Below are 13,283 nucleotides of genomic sequence, written 5' to 3'. Positions count from 1 at the left end.
TCCACGGGCAGAAGTGGCTGGGGGACCTGAGGCCCCCCTCCTGCACCAGGCCCGGGAGAGGCAGCGGGCCCTCCCCTTGAAGGTGGGCTGGGTGGGGGTGACTGTCCGGGTCTCCCCAGAACCCTAGTGGTGCCCCAGTGCTGACCGCAAACACCACCAGAACCCGAAGCCCAGGGATAGCCCCCACGGGTCCCCAATCCCCAGCCCGAGAAGCCCACCCAGCCCTCCCCATCACGTCTCACCCTGACTTGCCCACCCACCTCCTGTGAAATCACTTGAACTTGGCACTGACAGCCTCCTGGGTCCTGCCCCCTCCTCACCGCCCCCCCACCCGCCCCTGCCAGCCTCCCACCTCCTCTCCAATCCCTGCATCGCCTTGGGCTCCCCCAGCCCTGACCGCACGCGCTGAGACCCTGGATGGCGGGTTTCTCTCAGCTGTGGGCGATGTCCCTGAGCGGTTCCTGCAGGAAAGGTGCTGGGTGAGAGCCCATGGCAAGGAATGTTCCGCCTGGCATCTGGGACCCAACCCCGGGGCTGGCCTTCCCTTGGAGAGGTCCGCAGACGGCCGGTGCCCTGCAGCGGGGCCGGGGGGCCAGGCCAGCCTGGCTCTGTCACCTCCCTCCTTTTTGGAGGGCTCTGTTATGGCTTCTGAGGATGTGAAAAGTCCCGTCTACTGGGGTCCGTGGTGGGAGTCTCCCTGAGGGTCCTGCCCGGAATCCCGATTCCCACAGACCCCCTCTGGCAGCTGAATGGTTTGCTGGTGCCCCTGGGCCGTGGCGTCTGCCTGTCAAGCTCCATTCCCTCACTGAGTGGCGGGTCCCCGTGTGTCCCTCGAGCCCTGCTCCCCTGTCACCTGGGGCCTTGGAAGCTTTTCCCAGTGCCACACGGCTGAGCGGGACACTGTACAGCTTGCACTCCAGCTGCCTGGCCATAGTGGGGCTGCGCTCTGGGGACCTACCCTCTCTCTTTGCATGTGGAAGACAATTCACTGACCCTCCCGAGGGGCCTTGGGGCGCCCCAGCCTGCAGTACCCTGGGCGGGGGTTGCCGCCACCCCCTTTCATGGACAAGGAGATGAGGTCTGAGGGGGTGGGCGGACGTCCAGGCGGAGACCTGAGCGGATGGTGGCTCACCCACCCTCGCCCTGCCAGCCGCTCCCTGTCCCACTGGGCAAAGGGGTTTCTCTGCTCCTTGGTGACCAGGGGGGACCCGGCAGGAGGTGACTGGCTATCCCTGCAGACAGGGATCCGGACAGTTGGACAGGCTGCCCGCAACTGGCCGGGAGCTGCCGAGGCAGGGAGGCCAGGCCTCACACCCCTTCCCTGGGTCCTCGGGTGTCCTGGGGTCCCTGGGAGGGGATGCCCCGTCTGCCGGGCCGGGGGCTGTACCAAGCTTCTCAGCGGCCACCGGAGACGGAGCCCGTCAGCACTGCCCCCTCGACTTTTTTCTCCTCCCCAATTAATTAATTTAAATTGACCATTAAGTCAGCTGAGTTTTTGATTGATATTTTCATTAGCAGCCCTGTCCGACGCCCCAGGAATGTATGGTAATGTCCAATCTGCAGCGGCCGCGCTCCTCCAGCCGCGCTGAGTTATGGCTGGCACAGCGCGCGTCTCCCAGGGTAATTTGAATTCAGATGAGCTGCTGCAGCGTTCCGGAGCCTGGCGGCCGGCCGCTGACGGATGGCACTCGGGTTATCACAAGGTCACTGGCGCAGCCACCACCCGCTGCGGGAGGGGCCGGTGGGCCTTGGGCGCCGGGGAAGGTGGGCGGCCAAGTGGACTCCAGGAAGCTGGCGGACGGGAGCGCCTTCGGGAGAGCGCGGCCGCTGGCCTTCTGGCTGCTGTCCGCGGAGGGCGGTGGGGGGGCAGCTAGACGCCCGCCCTCTCTGGCACCAAGGCCGCCCCTCTGCAGGAGGGTAGGGTGGGGGCCTCGTCCCTGGAGAGCTCTGACCAGCACGTCCCGGAGAGCTCGGCCAGCCCCCGGAGCTGGTGATAGAGGCTGGGATCCGCCTGCAGCCGTGCAGCCCTGTCCTGTAGCTGGGCCTCCCAGGCCTGGTCACCGCCAGTCCTGAGAGCTGGACTTGCCTTACCCCATGCTTCTCAGGGCGGGGAAGGGATGCCGGGCTGGCGGCCATGGCAGGAGGCCGTCCAACTACGTGGCTGGGGAAGCTCACCTCTGTGCTCTGTGCCTCAGTTTCCTCATCGGTACCGCGGGACGACGTGGGGCCTCCTCCTCGGCTTGGGGTGAGGGGCTCAGGCAAAGCGTGACTCCTCTCCAGGCCTCTCCTCCCGCCTCCTGCTGACCTGCCGGGGAGGGGGTAGGACCTCCTGACCGGCCCCTCTCCTGGGCCCTCCAGGGCTAGGGTGTTTCCCGCTGACCCCAGGCCTAGGCAGGGGCTCCCAGGGGCCCTCGAGGCACTTGGAAACATGGTGCCCGACACAGAGACCCCGAGGGCTGGCGTCTGGGCTGGGCCACAGTGAGGCAGAGCATGCGTGGGTGGGGTCTGCACGGCCGTCCTGTGGGACCACTGGGTCAGGGGCCGGGCCACGGGCAGGGGCTGAGAAGGAGCCCCACTGAAGGGCCACTCCAGACAGATCTGCCTCTGTTCCAGGCGTCCAGGCCCAAGCTTGGACCATCACAAGGGCTGGACAATGCAACCCAAGGCTGAGCTGTGTCCTGAGTCAGTGGACTGCAGAGGGTTGGCTGGACCTCGCCCCAGGCACCATGACAGAGACGGTGCGAGATCAGAAGTTTGCCCCAATCTGTGGGTCCTGCTGGTCCCCGAAGACCCCGCTGGGGTCTCGGAGCTGCGGAGGCAGGGCCTTGGGACAACCAGGGAGGGGGCATGAGTCCCGCACAAGTCCCGCAGGGAGGAGTTGGCACTGGTCTGTGTCCTTGGCCAGAACCCTGTGGGGCTCATCCTGGCCCCTGTCCTCACTCTCTGCTGGGTTGGGGGGCAGACTTGCCCCACAGGGCTCCCCCATCCCAAGTTTCTGGGCCTTCACCATCCTGGCCGAGCCAGATATCCTCTCTGGATCCTATTTCCCGATATTCCTTGCAGCTGTGTGCGGCCAAATAACGAAGGTCTGGCAAAGGAGATGTGAGTAAAAGTGCTGGAAGAGCTTTGGGAGGGCTCCTTAAAAGTAGCTGACCCACCTGGGAAAAGCACCCCCTGTCCTTTGTGTTGCTTTTTTTCTGCTTCCTGAACAGAGGTGTGATGGCTGGGGCTCTGGCAACAGTTTGAACCATGAGGCGACCTTGAGACAGAAAGCCATGTGCAAGGAGCTGGAGAAGAAGGACAGAGATGCCTGGGTCTCCGATGACTGTGGAGACCCAGACCACCCTGGTTGGCCACCTCCAACTCTTGTCTCATGAGAGACACGTGAACGCCTAACTTACCGAAGCCACTTTTGTTGTTGCTGGTGGTGTTTTGGTGGTGTATGCAGCCAGAGCAATTCCTGAGTGAGGCAGGAACCAAGGAGGATCCACCGTGTGTAGAAGCAGCTCCTAGAGAGGCCTCGCTTGTTCCAGGACAGAGCAGAGCTCGCAGGGGCAGTCCTGTGGGGCATCCTACAGCGGGAGGGTCTGTTTCACCCAATAGCTGAGGTCAAGGTTACTTGGCTGTGGTCTATTACTGGAAAACACAGTGACTTTTATGAGGCATCGACTTGTTTTTTAGTACCATGTAAGGAAACGTGGGGACAGAGAAAAGGGGGCGGAGACAGGACGGTGGGTGGGAGAGGACAAGTGAGGTGGAGCTTCCACAGAGCCAGCTGGGGAGGAAGGGCACCCCTCACTGGGTCCGCTCCAGCCTCCCCACCCAGCCCGCCCGTCTGGGCTCAGCCTGGCTGAGGGCCCTGTGCTCTGCAGTGTCCCCGTCCTACACATCGCCCCCCACCCCCGTCCCATCCCCGCTCCCGGGACCACGTGGGTCGCCCGCGTGTTTGGATGTGGGAGCGCCTGTCTCAAAATCACTTCCTCATGGGTCAGGGAGATGCCGGGGTCACCAGCCTGCGGCGGTGCACTTCCGGGAGGGGGTCCTCCTTTGCTCAGGTGCAGAGAGAAGGGCGCTGTCAGCCTCACGATGCAGGGGAAGCGAGGGCAGGTTGCGCCAGCCGCCTGCCCTAGAAGATGGGCCAAAGGAAATCCTCGCAACAGACCAGAGGAGCCCGGGACCTCAGCAGGAAGAGTGACGGGGACAGACCAGCAGAGTTGAGTGAACATGAAGGTCCCCATCCCCCGCGTCCTCTGAATTCTGAGTGATGGTTGGAGCCGAACTGCAGGCGGCCCACGTGGTTCCCCGTGAGCGGGAAGGAAACAGTGAAGGTGACAGTGGTACAAAGGGGGCAGGAGAAGGACAGAAGGGGGCAAGGCTTGCACACGTCGTGGGGGTACCCTGTGTCTGAATGACACCCCATAAGCTCTGGAAAGGGACCCCCTCAAAATCACCAAGGTGAATCTGTAAACGACCCCCAAAGTCAAGGAGCAGCTCTCCTGTGCTTTTCCTAAACCAGTAGCCTTGGCTTTCGGGTTAGACCCGTGACCTGTGTTGCATTAATTTGGGGTGTGTTATGAGGAAGGAGGGGAGTCCGTCTCTTTCCAAAGACTTTCCTTCCCCCATTAATAAGCATTGGTGTCTTGTCAAAAGTAAACACACCACGTTTCTACACGTCCACTTCTGGATTCTGTTCTGTCCTGCTGTCTGTTGGTCCGTCTGTCTCACTGCAGCTTTGCAGTAAGTCTTGACATCAGTCTTTCCCTCCCCTTCAAAAATTTTAGGCCAGGTTTCAAACATGTTTTACAAAAAAATGCCACTGGCATTTTTATTGGGATTGTGCTAAATCTATATACCGGTTCTGGGAGAAGTTCCATCCTGATGGGACTGAGTTTTCCAACCCAACAGACACAGCCGGTGTCTCCATTTATTTGCCTTTAATTTCTCTCCGTTATCCGTGTGGAGGTCTTGCACATGTTTTGTTAAATTTATTCTCATGTATTTTATTTTTGGTGCTAATTTAAATAGATTAAAAAATTTCATTTTCTAATTGTTTACTAGTAGCTTACAGAAATACAATTGCATTTTGTGTATTGACCTTGTATCTTGTGACCTTGCTAACTCTGTTTGTCAGTTCTAGGAGCTGTTTTCGGGATTCCTTTGTGTATTAGTTACCTCTTGCTGCATAACAAATTACCCCTAAAACTTGTTTGCTTTAAGCTTTTTATGATCTCATGGCTTCTGAGTGTCAGTAGTCTGTGTGTGGCTTAACTGGGGGCCTCTGGCTTGAGGGCTCACAAGGTTGTAGTCAAGCTGCTGGCTGGGGCTGTGGTCTCACCTGACTCCCCCCGCCACCAGGCATGGCAGCTGCTCCCGCGGCGTGAGTGGGCCAGTTCGGAGGGGAAGGGGGGCGCCCCACAATGGAGGCCAGTCTTTTACAGCCGAATCTTGGAAGTGGCATTGTTCTGGTCCCCACATCCAGCCCACACCGAAGGTGTGAGCGTCAGGGGACACCTTGGAGGCTCCCTCCAGGGTAGGGTTGTGCGTAAGGAATTTCATCCTTGAATAAGCTGTCAGGTTTTGAAACAAGATTATGACGTGATCATTCTAGGCAGAGCTGTTTCCCAAAACATAAAGATACTGAAACACATTCTGAAATATGAAAGGACCCTGAGAAAAATCCCTCCCCCTACGTCTTCTTCCTTTAAAAATTACTGAAGGATGTTCACCTGAGAAATGAATCAAGTTAAGAATAATCAAGAAATGGAGAAATGGAGGTTTCTTTTTCAGGTTCCATTGCTCTTTATTTTAACAGCACTGATGGGATGCGAGGGGCTCGAGGACAGTGCCCTCTCGCAGCGTTTCTCTGGCTGGCACCCGCTGCTTCCAGCTGGCCGGCACATCCCGGTGGGATAACGGCCCGGTCCTGACAGCAGTCCTGCTGGGGCCTCGGCTTCGGTCTCAGCACAGGTCTGCCTGCTGCTCCCACTGTCCCTGGACCGACAGGCCTCAGCCTTTCCTGGGTGGTGTGGCCGGTGTCCTGGAGACTCTGTAGCCTCCTCTCCATTGTGTTTCTGCCTCAAACATGCACGAGACATCCCTTCCCTGCACTCAGTGATGTCCACACCGACGGGACTCCCAGGGTCCTACACCCCTCTCACAGGGGTCGCGGCCAGTCCACGGGGAGGTAAGAGGCCTCGGGCAGGTAGGTGGTGGGGCTGGGCACGGGCTTGGGGCACACGTCCTCGTCCCCTCAGTCAGCCTGAGTCAGGCTCTCGGCCTCCATCCCCGGCCTCCAATCCAGTTCACGTTTTTAATGCAAATATAACCAACATATAAATTTAAAAACACAGTAAATCAACTATACTCCAATATAAATTTTTAAAAAGTTAAAAAAATAAAAATAAAACAAGAACAAATGAAAATGAAAACAAAGGATGCCTGTTTATGAATCACGAATGAGAAAAAAGCAAAGAAACCATAACTCCTAAGCCAAACGACAGAAGCAGAGAGACCAGGAAGCAAGCATAAAAACAGCACCTGAAAGAACACTGTAGATGTGAGAGCAAATATATGTCATGACAATGAGTGTAAATGAGCCATGCGCCCCGTGGAAATGTAACGGCCGTATCTGTGTCCGAAGCTGGGACCTTCTGCTAGTGCAGCTGTTGCAGGGGACAACCCGTGCTGGGCAGCCTGCCCCGACTTGCTGGCAGCTCCTGCCCTTGGCCGCCAGGCACTGCGCTCACATCGGCCTGCGTCCTTCTTCCCGTTGTTCTGTTGGTGCTGGGGCCGCCATCTGCTTCCTGCTGGAATCCCGACGTTTACACCTGCAATGAACTTCAGGGAGAGGTTACAAATGAAGGAGAGTAAAACCATGCTGGGTAAACACTGAGCCATAATGGGAGGTCAGGTAAATTAACGTGATCAAGCTGGATTTGTTATCCTTTTCCGTGTAATAAATCACCCCAAACTGAGCAGCTTGAGAAGCAGTCATTACCTCATGGCTTCTGAGGGGCAGGAGTCGGGGGGCAGCTTGGCTGGTGGTTCTGGGCTGGGCCAGAGCGAGGCAGAGCAAGCGTGGACGGGATCTGTGTCATCCAAAGGCTTGAGCGGGGGGGGGTGTCCCAGGCCCCTCGCTCACCTGGCTGCTTCCGTCCACGTGGGCCTCGGCAGGGGCTGGAGGCCGCCCTCTCCTTCGCTCTCTGGTCACCAGGTCCGGGCCACCCTCCGGCCTGCGGGGGAGGGTAGGTACCATGTCCGGAGCAGGAGACTCTGCAGGCCTGTACAAACGTCCATAGGCCAAGTATGATTAAAGGTAGAAAGCATGAGAATGGAGAAAAAGTAAACTTATATTGACAAGAGGTAAACTCCACAATGAAGAGACTGGAGGCATAAACTTCTATGGGATGAACAATATAGCATCAAAGTATTTAAAGAACCCTTATAACAACAGCAAAGAAAACACGATAGGGACACAATTGCGATGAAAGTCTTTGACCAGATCGGGGTATAAAAACTCACATGTGTACATAGGATGTGAATAAAATTATCCAGAGATAATTTAACATATACATGTATATGTGTATCAAACTTCCTACTCTACATTCAGAAGACCCTCATTTTAAGCAGTTAGGGAACATTTACTAAAAGGAGGTATCTAGTGGCCCGCGAAGACAATCTCAATAAATTCCTCAAACAGAAGAGACCCCGTCTGTAGTCTCTGGCCGCAGTATAACAACACTAGGAGTCACTAACAGAAGCTGAAACAACTCAACATCCTCACGTCATGGAAAAATCTCACCTCTTTCTTTCTGTCCTAAATATCCATTGACTCAAAGAGGAAACAAAAGCCCAATCATTAAGGGCAGTTTAGAAAATGGTGATACTGAGACTGTTACACATCAAAACTCAGGAGCTTGGGTGTTTGATGAGGATATTTTAAACAAAAAAGGACAGTAACGAACTGCCTTCAAAGCCCTCCTGAGCACCTCCCCTCCTGGCGCCCCGGCCAGCTCACACGCTGCGGCGGCTGCTGTGCCCTGCTCAGCCCCGGATGCCCCCCGCGCCCCACTCCATGGCATTTCCAGCCTCAGATGCGGAGCTGAGTGAGTCTCCCATGCACTTCAAGGAGCTTTTCCTTCCCGGTCGGTGCAAGGCCTGCCTCTTATATTTTACTTTGTTTTATTTTGTCTCATTTTTGTCTTTGGTCTCACTGTCCCCTAATATCCAGTCTCTCCTTCTTCCCTTGTTGGAGCCCATCTCCCTGCCTTCCTGGGGTCCGGGTGGGGCGCCCCCAGGTCCAGTGCTCCAGGGAGGGCGAACGGCAGAGCCAGGAGCCTGGCCCGATGGCCAGAGGCCCAGCAGCTCGAGCCTTGAGTTGTGGTCAGCTGGTCTCTGTTGGAATGACAAGTGGATGTCCCTCAAATGCCGGCCCCCGGCCCCTCCCCGCCTGGGCACCTGCTGGCCTGTGTCTTCGCTGTGTGGCCGGCTCGGAGGAGCAGGGTGAGGCGCTGGTTCTGGACAGATGGCGGTCTTCGGTATTCGCGGAGCCTGTATTTGCGAGTCTGCCTGCTCGCGAAGACCCGCTTGTCCCACCGTCATCAACGCTCGCGGCGCCTTCGAGGCTGTCCACGGATGGACGTGCGTGGAGCAGCGGCGACGGGCCCTGCCTTCTCGCTTCTGCTCACCCATGAGCGAGCCCTCTTCCTGCCCCTTTGGTGCCGTGTTTCTGCTCTTGTGCTTTCGGTGGTGATTCTGTGGCATCCGTGGCCCCCGGCCGAGGGCTCTTCACATCCAGAGTCCTGAGCGCGGGAGGCCGGGACGTGCCCCGCGGAGGAACCCGTGTGCTGGGCAAGCTCCGTCCAGGCCGAGGGACAGCACTGCCAGCCAGGTCAGTGCTTAATGAGCCAACAACGGTGTCTGTTCACTAAGTGGTCTTTTGTGTTGACCCATCGGGGAAAACACCATGACGAGAGGCTGGCAGGAAGGAGCCCGGTGTTTCCCGGGAGCAGCAGTGAGCGCTCGCGGGTCCAGAGAGTCTGAGCTTCCGGGGACAATAGAGCATTGCTGGCCACGAGCCGTGAGGAGGGCCGCGTTGGCTCAGATGTGGCCTCTGGCTGCACTTCCCTCCTTTCCCATGGCCTTTGTGGTGATGATCCGCCTGTGGCTGCGTTCCCCCCGCCCCCGGTGTTTTGGGACGACTTCCACTGCCCTCATTCCTTCCCCTGGTGGCAGATGTCTGGCTGCTCCGACTCCGCAAACGTCAAGCCCGCCCGTGGCGGGGCTCCCAGGACCCTGGCGGTGTGGGCCCGGGAGCGGGGCTGCAGGCCTGGGATCTGCACGGGCTCTGGGACCTGCTGCGCAGCTGTTCCGGTGGCTGGGCTCTGCCAGCATCGGCTCTGGGCTGACCTCTTAGAAGCCCACTATTCCGCAGGGCACTGAGTGTGTCCAATTCTGCGTTGATCTGATTCCTGGCTGGGTCGACCTCTTCGTGAATGGGTTAGCCTACCGGCTCTCCCCTATGTGATTTGCCTGCTCATTTATTCTGTTGGGTTCTCCAGCTTTTTCACATCAATTTCCAAAACTTGCTGATGTGGCCTCAACCCCTAGATCTTTGCATTTGGCCTGAGCTGGGAATGCAGCTCTATTTTTCTCTGTATAATAATCCAATCCCCTTTCATACCTAGTTTTTAAGAGATTTAACAAAACAATAAATAGATGTTGAACTTTACCAAACACACTTCCTGATCTTTTGAGATGCTCATGTCATTTTTCTCCCTTTGGCTCTCGATGGAGCTGAGTCACTTTGACACATGAAGTATAAGGTGTCATTTAGAACACACCACTGGGTTTGGTTAGAAGAGCTTCATTTAAAATGAAAATGTACTTGTGGTACATACATGTATGCCTGTGTGCATACTCACATATCTGCACATATACATGCATCTGTATATGCACACACACACCTGTATAGGCACACACATGTGCCTGCCCATACACACACAGATCTGTATACATACATGCACCTGTACAAATGTGTACACACATCTTCACACATATACACACCTGTATATGTACACACACCTGTACGCACATGCTTGTGCACACACAAATCTGTATATGTACATACATCTGTACACATGTGTACACACATCCACACGTACACACATCTGAACATACACACACGTACACACAGATGCCTGCACACATCCCCTCCACATTTGATTTCTTTTCAGAGCTGTCTGTGTGCCCTTATTTTGGTGTAGGGGCCATCACCTCGGTTCACAAGGTAGGGACTAACTACCCTCTTTTGTTTCTGGAACAGCCTGTGCCAGACAGTGAGAGAGGCCTGGGGGGTTTGGGGTCTTCGGTGGGGGAGGTGGTACTTTTCGAAAACACCCATTTGGGGAAAGGCATCCCTGGTGGTGCAGTGACTGAGAATCCACCCGCTAACGCAGGGGACGCAGGTTCAAGCCCTGGTCCGGGAAGATCCCACATGCCGCGGAGCAGCTAAGCCCGTGCGCCACAACTACTGAGCCCACGTGCCACAACTACTGAAGCCCATGCACCTAGAGCCCACGCACCGCAACAAAGAGTAGCCCCTGCTCACCGCAACTAGAGAAAGCCCTTGAGCAGCAACGAAGACCCAACGCAGCCAAAAAAACAAAAAACTCTGCCCATTTGGATGCATTTTCTGGATGCTGTTTTGAGCACTTGCTCTGGTTGCCGTGGGGCAGCTGTGGGAGACCAGCTGGGCAGCTGGCCGTGTGGAGTGGTGGGGGAGGGATGGTGGCCTGGGTGGGGGAGGGCAGGCTTCCGCAGAGAATCAGCCTGGGTGGGGGCGCTGGGTGGGATGCTGGAGGAGTGTAGCAGGGGGCCTGTGGCCGCTGGGTGTGTGCGTCTGAGCTCTGCGAGGCTGCTGGCGAGGGAGGGGAGTCCCTGAGAAGGTGGAGGACGGGGCGTGGTGTCCGGCAGTGAGGACCACCCCGTCTAGGCAGGCAGGCAGGACTCGGAGGGTGGGTGGGATCCGGCTCTGGAGAGAATGGGTGGGCGTCTGGGGGCAGCACGTGTGGCCGGGAGGGCTGACGGGAGGGACCCCAGTGCCATCCCTTCCTGGGGGAGGTTCCAGCCTCTGGATAAGGGTCCGGAGCTCTGGCCCCACCCCTCCCCCCAGCCATAGTCTCCCAATCTGATGTTCCCGACACTCATATCACCGGGTGAGGGTGCTTTTTGTGGCCCTTCCTTGGGGACCTGCTGCTGCTGGTGAGCAGCAAAGCCCCCTCCAGCCCAAGTGGTCAGCTGAGGGCCAGGAGCCCTTGAGGCTTGCCAGTGGGCATGGATGGAGGCCGGGCACAGATGCCCCGAGAGAGTTTCTGGAAGGGTTGGTCCATGTGAGACATGCACGCTGGCCTGGAGCCCAAACCGGGGGCGGAAGATTGTGCTCATCCCCTGGCCTCAGCACTGGTGTTGCCTCCCCCGGGAAGCCTTCCTGGATGCCCAGCTGGCATCTTTAATGACTCAGAGGCTCCTGGTGCCTGGCCTGCCTCTTCCTGGAGGTCATGTAGGTGTGAGGTGGCTAGAGGGCACCTGTGTGTAGGTGCCAGGCATGGGCAGCAGTCGGGAGCTCAGAACAGCGATGGGGAGGCTTCTCTCTGCTCCCAGAACCAAACCAGGTCGGGTGGAGCCCACAGCGCTGAGAAGATGCTGCGACTCGAGGAGAGAGCCTGGCGTGGCCTGAGCCCTCGGGTCCTGGGGAGAGCCTTGAGGTGAGTGCGTGTGTGCGTGTGCATTCCTGTGTTATCGGATTTGTGCTGTTGTGCACGTGTGTGTGTCTGGCGTGTTTGTTGCAGGACAGCATGCGTACATGTGGGGTGCTGTGTGCTCATGTGTCTATGTGTACAGGTGGGAGTCTGTGATGGTGTGGGGTGATGTCCACGTGTGCGAATCTACTGTGTGTACACGTGCCATGTGCATGTGCTAGTGTGTGCATGCTTGTTCATGCTTGTGCACAGGCAGGCACATGTACCCACCTGCTCCTTTTACTTGCACAAACATCTGTGCACGTGGGTCACTCAAGCATGCTCAGACACACAAGCACATTTGTGCCATGTACATTTTCACATGTGTATGCATGCATGTGTGTTCACGTGAGCATGATTATGTGTGCTGTGTGTGCATGAGCGTCGAGGGGCCTGGCTGTGGGCACTGTGGGTGCCCGGGCTGGGCGTCACCTGGCCCCTCGTGGGCTTCTCTGGGGGGACCTTGTGTGGGACCCCACGGCACAGAGACCTTCACCTTCACGGGCAGTGCCATCAGACGCCCCACATGACCTGGTGTAAATACAGCAATCCCCACTTCAGATAAATACAAGATGCATCAAAAGATTTAAGGCACCTGTTGTGTATTTAAAAGAATTATATCTTGTTTATGGTTCCGTATAAAACGCACAGCTGATTTATATAGTGGCTGGTCCATCTCAGAGGAAATCTCATTTCAATCATAAAAGGCAGGATTTGATTTAAGAATTCATTCTTTAATGGGTCCGCAATGTTCGAATTTAAACCCATTCAATTCATCAGCCAAATATTCAATATGGGGCACAGGGAACTCATTTAGGCAAACAGAGACTTTTAATATAAATTTTCCGGGAGATTTCTCCATCGATTCTGCAGTTTAGTGCAAAATGATTTGTGCGATACATTCTCGGGGATCAATGCTACTGGTCAATGGCTCCTATAAAACGCCTCCCCCGCCCAGCGTGGGTCAAGGAACCCTGGCTCTCGGGGAGCTGTTCCCACGGCAGGCACAGCTGAGTCATCCCACCTCTGTGCGCGTGCCCCCTGCCAGCCCACTGGGGGGCCCTCCCCATGCGCTGACCTGGGGTGGGCGGGGGCCCCCTCTCCGTCCGCACTGGCCTGCTGTCCCCTGAGCTGAGGAGACCCCCTCGGTGGACCTGCTCTGCTTAGTGTAGCCACTGTCCCCTTGGGCCCTGGTGCCCCTCTGTCTCGGTGCCCAGCAAGGGTGCACACAGCCAGGGAAGCCGGCTGCCCACTCACGGGTCCAGGCCACCTGTGCCGGCCAGTGGGTCACCCCCCTGGGAGCTGGTGAAAGGCATTTAGGGCCAGGCCAGAGCTGCCCTTCGTAGCCAGTGTCTGGGTCTGAGGGTTGGTCTCTGGGACAGACGGTGGGGTAGACGGACTGCTGGCAGCAAGGCATCAGACTAGGGTGGCCTGGACTGGAGTCTGCCAGCAAGAGGGTCTCAGGGGGCGCAGGGGCTGGACCCC

This window comes from Hyperoodon ampullatus (assembly GCF_949752795.1).
Source record: "Hyperoodon ampullatus genome assembly, chromosome: 1".
Taxonomy (NCBI): domain Eukaryota; kingdom Metazoa; phylum Chordata; class Mammalia; order Artiodactyla; family Ziphiidae; genus Hyperoodon; species Hyperoodon ampullatus.
This window is presented reverse-complemented; position numbering follows the sequence as displayed.